The sequence below is a fragment of the Triticum aestivum genome, chromosome 7A, assembly GCF_018294505.1.
Source record: "Triticum aestivum cultivar Chinese Spring chromosome 7A, IWGSC CS RefSeq v2.1, whole genome shotgun sequence".
NCBI classification, from domain to species: Eukaryota; Viridiplantae; Streptophyta; class Magnoliopsida; order Poales; family Poaceae; genus Triticum; species Triticum aestivum.
Genome location: NC_057812.1, coordinates 292,764,589 through 292,771,231, shown reverse-complemented (window position 1 = coordinate 292,771,231; position 6,643 = coordinate 292,764,589).

Sequence of the window (6,643 nt, the reverse complement as noted above, 5' to 3'; positions counted from 1 at the left end):
AACTGTCAGGGAAACTGATCCACGAACACCTATGGGGCCGGCGGACCGGGCCCCTTTCGGTTCGGCGGGGCGCGGAGATCGCACGAAGAGCAGATTGAGGCGAAGCACACGAGCGGTTTACCCAGCTTCGGAGCTCTCCGGAGAGATAACACTCCTACTGCTGCTTGTCTGGTTGTATTATGTTCTTGCTCTCGAGAGCTAAGTGTTTTCTGGCTCACCAATGATTCGAACCTCCTCTACGTTGCGCATGGGCCTCCTTTTATATGCTAAAGGGGTCACCGACAGGTGGCAACGTAGAGAAGGGTACAAATGTAAAAAGTGAGGTGGTTGGTACAGTTACTTGTACAGTGCACCCTACCTAACCCTGACGGCAGGGGACAAGGGCATTAAATGCCCGTCTGAGTCGCCCAAACAGTGCAGAAAAGGACCATTAGGGGCACCACCGTTCGCCACGATGGCGATCTTGTCAGCTTCGCATGCCACTGCGCACCGCTGGCTGCACAGCCTCCCGCCACGCGCGCCTGGAGAGGCCCCCAGAGCGACACGTTGGTGGATGCGCTAGAGCGTGAGCACAGAGTGGCCGCCTGCCGCGGCAAGTGCCTTGCCGCTGCTGTCATCTTGTCGGGCCTGGAAGCTTGTCGCTCACCGGGCCTCGAGGTACCTTGGTTGGTCTTCCCGGCAAGCTCCTCTTGCCGGGGCCTTGTTGCCTTGCCGGAGCGTGTGGCGCGTCGCGGTAGGTTCCTTGGAGTGCCTTGGTTGGCCTTCCCGGCAAGCTCCTCTTGCCGGGGCCTTGTCTCCTGAGCTTAAATACTTTGTTCTCGAATGGCTCCAAGGGAACCACGGAGGATCTTGGTGTTCGCCCGGCAAGACTTGCCGTGGGGTGCTGCAACTGCCCGTGCACAAGTTCGGGGTACTAGGGTACCCCTATTCTAGCACACCGACAGGAGCCCCCGGGCCTGGGCCAGACACGGTGCCGAGCGCTGTTGGGCCAGGCCCAAGACAGGGCATGGGCACACGCGGACTAGGCCATGCCGAATCTCGCTCCGTATCCACCGCGCTCTCCCCTAACGGCACGCGTTGAATGCGGCGCCGTGGGAGAGATCGTGGCTGGTTCTTTATTCGGAAGGGCGAAACGGCCGCCCCGTCCCTCTTTATAAGCAGAGGAAACAGGGGCAGTTTGTTCCCCCTCGCTGGTTGCTACTACTCCATCTTCACGAAACTCCACCGCCCCCCCCCCTTCTTCTTGAAGCCGAGAGAGCAGCACTCCGCCCCCCATTGCCACCAGCATCACCCACGCCGTCGACCTCCCCCACCACCTCCGCCATGGCTTCGAAAGACGACAAGGGAAAGGGCGTGAAGTCGGCCGAGGCGCAGCGGCTCGCGGCGTTGCGGAAGGAGCGGGCGATCTTCTCCCCCCAGCTCGGCGTGCAGGAGCTGAGGGAGTACTTCTACCTCTTCTGGGCGACGGAGATGCGGGCGCATCCGCGCACGAGGGTACTCCCGGCCGCTGCTTCAGAGCTGGCTCCAAACAGGTACCCGTTCTTCGCGCTATTCTTCTATTGCGGGCTCTGCCCGCCCTTCTCGGAGTTCTTCTGCGATATTATGAACACCTACGGCTTCCGCCTTCTTGACTTCACCCCCAACACCGTTCTGACCATGGCAGTTTTCGCACACTTGTGCGAAAACTTTGTCGGAGTCCACCCCAGTGTTGCCCTTTTCCGCCACTTCTTCATACCTCGGGTAGAGAGAGGAGAGCCGCTTGCCGGAGGGATCGCCTGGATCTCGAGAGTCGGCAAGAAGGAGGCGTACTTGGAGGGTGAGCTCCGCAGCAAGTGGGATGAGTGGAGAGCGGAGTGGTGCTGGATCGTCGAGGAGAATCCGCAGCCCTTCACCGCCGTGCGCCAAGTTCCAATAGTGCGCGGCAATGACTGGAGCAACATGGCCCCGGAAGACGAGAGGCTGAAGATCGCCATCACTAGGATTCTTCGTCTCAGGCTTGCCGGGCTCACTGTAGGCGATGTAGGCGCAGATTTCCTCCGCCGCCGCATCGCCCCCCTGCAGGAGAGGGGGAGGCCCGCCTGGGAGTTCAAGAACTCGGCGGACATCATGAGGCTGCGGCCGGGCCTCAACTACAACTTCATCGTCTTGGAGCTCGATGCAATGCTCCTGGAGTTGTTCAAACGCGACCCCCAGCACCCATTCACTCTGCCGAGGGGCGTCGTTCCATTGTGTAACAATTCTTCGCTTGACCGGATCCGCGCCATGATGCCGTTGTGCGATTCACACGGAATCGTTCCAACTTGGCAAGAGCCTGCGGATGACATCGTGCAAGCGTTCTTCGACAACTTGGAAGAAGTGCCGGTCCATGCTGACGAGCAGAAGAGCCTCACCCGTGACACCACCGACGAGGAGCTGCAGCGCATCGCCACTAGGGCGGAAGAGGTTGCGGCCGCAGCTGCCGCGGGCGTGTTCGGGTTCACTGTGGAGGAGGCGGAGGCGGCAGAAGCGGCAAACCTTGCCGAGCGCGCGGAGTTTGTTGGCGAGGAAGAGCCTGCCGGTTCTGAAGCCGAGCCGAGCGAGGCCGGCGAGGAAGAACCCGAGCCTTCAGAAGGCTTGCCGCAGGCGGAGCCCCCGGCCCCGCCAAGAAGGCGCCTTCGCAGGGCCGGGGACGCAGCGGGGCGGCAGTCGGGTCAACAACCACCGAGCCGTGCGACGCGCTCTACCGCGACAAGCAATGTTGCCGCGGGAGCGCCTCACACAGCAGCGGCAACTGGAGCGGGATCTTCCCGGGCCACCGCCCCCGCCCCCGCCAAGTGGGCAAGGGATCCTACTCCTCCGCCTCGCCGCACCAGAGGGAGCCGGACTTCGATCTTTCCGCGCTCAGCTCCGACGAGGAGGAAGAAGAGTAAGTTTCTTTGGTGCTCTTGTAGTTCTTCAATCTTGCTGTTTATATCTTGTATCTGACTTGCTCCAATCTGGACTCCTTTCTTTTCAGGATGCTGGCCCAGAGAGAGGCGAAGAGGGCCAAGGCCGCGGTGATCGTCATCGAAGATGACCCCACCGTGTCAGCAGGGGGTGGGTTCGAGACCACCTTGACGGACCCGGCAATCACTCCTCAAAGCAGCCCCCAGCGCAGGCCCCAGCGTAAGTTCATGGTTAGCTTTCTGTTGCCGGGCGCGCATGAGTGCTTTTTCCTTTGTTGATATCTTGCTTGTTGATTTGTGTAGGAGCAGAGCAGCCACATCAGGAGCGCCCGGAAGCTGGTCCTGAAGTGCCATCTGCTTCGACTATGCCGCCAAGGGAGGGGTTCTCGGTAAGGGAGCGCTCTCCGGCAAGGGAGAACTCTCCGGCAAGGGGCAGCACCGTCGATCCTGCGGCGGCCGAGACCGCAACTGCAGATCTTGGCACAGGTAATTCACTTGTCCAAAAACTTTCCCTTGGGTTCTTCTTCTTCTAATTTTCTTCTCTTGGATTTTTGATTGATTTTTCTCCCTTCTTCGTTCTTCAGACCCATCTGCGGCTGAGCCAATGGAGACAGAGGGCGCCGGCGAGGAAGGGACTGGTGCTGATGAGGCCGCCGGCGAGGAGGCCGCCAAGGCTGCCGCCGCAGAAGCTGGCGAGGGGTCGGGCGATCGCACTGACGACCCTGAGGCTGCAGGAGCGCCAGGCGCTGCACCGACCGCCGATCCCTCTGCCGCTTCTGCGGAGCCGGGCTCCGAGGAGCCCCAGCCCGGCGCCTACTTGAAGGCCGGCGACGATATCTTCATCAAGCTACCCTGGGCGTCGAGCTCCAGGGCACCGGTCGAGGGGGAAACTTTTGATGGGGAGGTTCTCGCCTTCGCCGGGCTGTCGTTGGTCGACGCGCCCAGCAGCAACAGCGGCGAGCCTGAGGAGGAGCAGCTGCTGCGGAAGCTGCTGTCACTCTACCGCGCCCGGCAAGCCAAGCTGGCTTCCCGGGAAGCGCTTGTCGCGAAGGCGGGAGTTGACATGGAGAAGCGCGCGGAGGAGCTCCGGGGCCAAAATCAAGAAGCTCTCCGGTCCCTGGCACAGGAGCGGGAGCGACTCGACGAGGAGCGCACGGCCTTCCTTCTCGAGAAGGCCGAAGCTGAGGAGGAACAAAGGCTGGCTGCCGAGAAGCAGTCTGCGCGGGAAGGAGAATTGGTGCAGCGGAAGGCCAACCTCGACAGCTACGAGGAGGAGCTCGCCGAGCACGAGCAAGCACTTGGCGGGGCGCTCAAGGAGGCGAAGGACACTGCCGCAATCGCAGAGGCCGCCAAGAAAGAGCTGGAGGAGAAGGTGGCGCAGCTGAAGGCCAATATCGAGAAGAGCGGCGAGGAGCTTGCCGCGCTCAAGCGTGAGCGTGAGAAGGATGCTGCCGCCCACGGTGAGTTGCAAGGTCTTCTCGCTGAGAGGGGCAAGGAGCTCAGCGCCGCCAAGGATTCAAATGCGGACCTGGAGTTGAAGCTGGCCACACTGATGCAGACGCTGGAGGCCGCCAAGGAGCGGGAGAAAACCTTGTCGGAGAAGGTCAAGGCTGACAAGGCGCTGCTGGAGAGCATCGCAGTTACCCAGAACTCGTTCAGAGACACTGTGGAGCACTGGACCGAGGGTCTAGTGAATATTGCCACAGTCATCAACGAGGAGCTGGCGCAGCTAGGGATGGAGGACTTTGGGTATCCCTCCGACGAGAATCTCCAATCCAGCGCCAAGCTCAGCCTGTTCTTCAAGGGCGTGGCGACGGCACTCCAGCGGCTCCGGGAAAGGATCCCAAAGCAGCTGGCCGATGAGTCGCGCAAAATCTGCGCCGGGGTTCTCCAGAAGGTGCTGATGAAGGTGGCCTTCCGCAACCCAGGCCTCAGCTTCACCAACGTCCTCAAGTCCTTGCCGCCAGACGCCGATCGGGACGCACTCAAGGACCTTGTCGCACCCATTGTGGACAAGGTGAGCGAGATCAAGAGGGTTGAGGGCGGACGCGTAGACTAGGCCGCCCATTTCTTCTTTTCCCTTGTCGCTGCTAATCATGTTATGAAAACAGTCTGTTAGAGCTGCGACAAGTTATCTTGTAATATAACTTTATTTCTATTATCAATTGCTACGTTATTTCCTCTACTAGATTCCTTCCTTTGTATGTTTTTACCCTACGCTTCTAGGGAACTTGTCGGTGCAGGCACCCGAGCCGCGAGCGCTGAGTGCGGAACTTTAGCAGCCTGCTGGCGGCGTTGCTTCCGACAAGAAACCTTGTCGCGACTAGATGCAGCACACTTAAGTTGTTGAGCGGACTCGAAACAAAGTAAGGGCACAACTAGCCACGAGTTGGTTCCTCCGCGCATAGGTTTTCCATACAAAGCAGGGTCGTTCGAGGAAGATAACTCAAAAATTTAAAAAGTGATTGCTCAAACTTTGGCAACTTAGCTTTTCTGTCGTTTGCTTCCCGGCAAGGCAAAACTTTGCAACTTTGCTTGAACGACGCCTGGTCCATACCACAATCTTCTCCTTCCCCCCCGGCAAACTTGTGTGCGAGGGAACCTTCTTTTCCTTTGTTGAAAAAGAAGAAAGAAGAGAAAAATAATGATATGGAGCCCTTTGGCTCGTTATTGCTTACCGGATGTAGGTGCTGCACAAAATGTCAGATAACGCATGCAAGAAAGAAACTAATGCATGAAATGGACAAGTTGTGCGGAGCACATGGGGTTCTATTTATGCACGGGACCTGCGCCCGGCTTTGTACAAAGGATTACATGCAACAGCGGCAAGACTTGTACAAAAGGTGGTTGCCGGAACGGGTTCCGGCAACCGCGCCCTATGGGAAAAACTTACGAAGATGTTCTATGTTCCGGGAGTTGCTCACCGGAATGCCATCTTCGGTCTCAAGGCGGACAGCGCCGGGCCTTGTGACTCGTTTCACCCGATAAGGGCCTTCCCACTTCGGCGTCAACTTGTTGGAATTCTTGGCGGACTGAACGCGCCGAATAACAAGGTCGCCTTCCTCGAAGCTTCTGGCCTTAACTTTGCGGCTATGGTAGCGGCGCAAAGCTTGCTGGTATCAAGCAGCTCGTACAGCAGCCTGAAGACGATCTTCCTCAAGGAGCAGCGCGTCGTCTTGTCGCAGCTGTTCTTGCTCAAGCTCATCATACGTGAGCACTCGAGGCGATCCGTATACGAGTTCCGTGGGGAGAACTGCCTCTGCTCCATAGACTAGAGCGAAAGGCGTCTGGCCAGTGGCTCGATTTGGCATCGTTCTGATCGACCAAAGAACCACCGGCAGCTCCTCGATCCAGTTCCTTCCGCACTTGCGCAGCCTGTCGAAAGTTCTGGTCTTGAGCCCGCGCAGCACTTCAGCATTTGCCCTCTCTGCTTGATCGTTGCTTCTCGGATGAGCAACAGAAGCGAAGCAGACCTTGGCGCCAAGGTCTTGGACGTACTGCATGAAGGTGCGGCTCGTGAATTGCGTGCCATTGTCAGTGATGATCCTGTTGGGGATCCCGAAACGGCAAACAATTGACCTGAAGAACTTGACTGCTGACTGTGCTGTCACCTTCCTCACTGGCTGCACTTCCGGCCACTTTGTGAACTTGTCGATTGCGACGTACAAGTACTCAAAGCCCCCGACAGCTCGGGGGAAAGGGCCGAGGATATCGAGCCC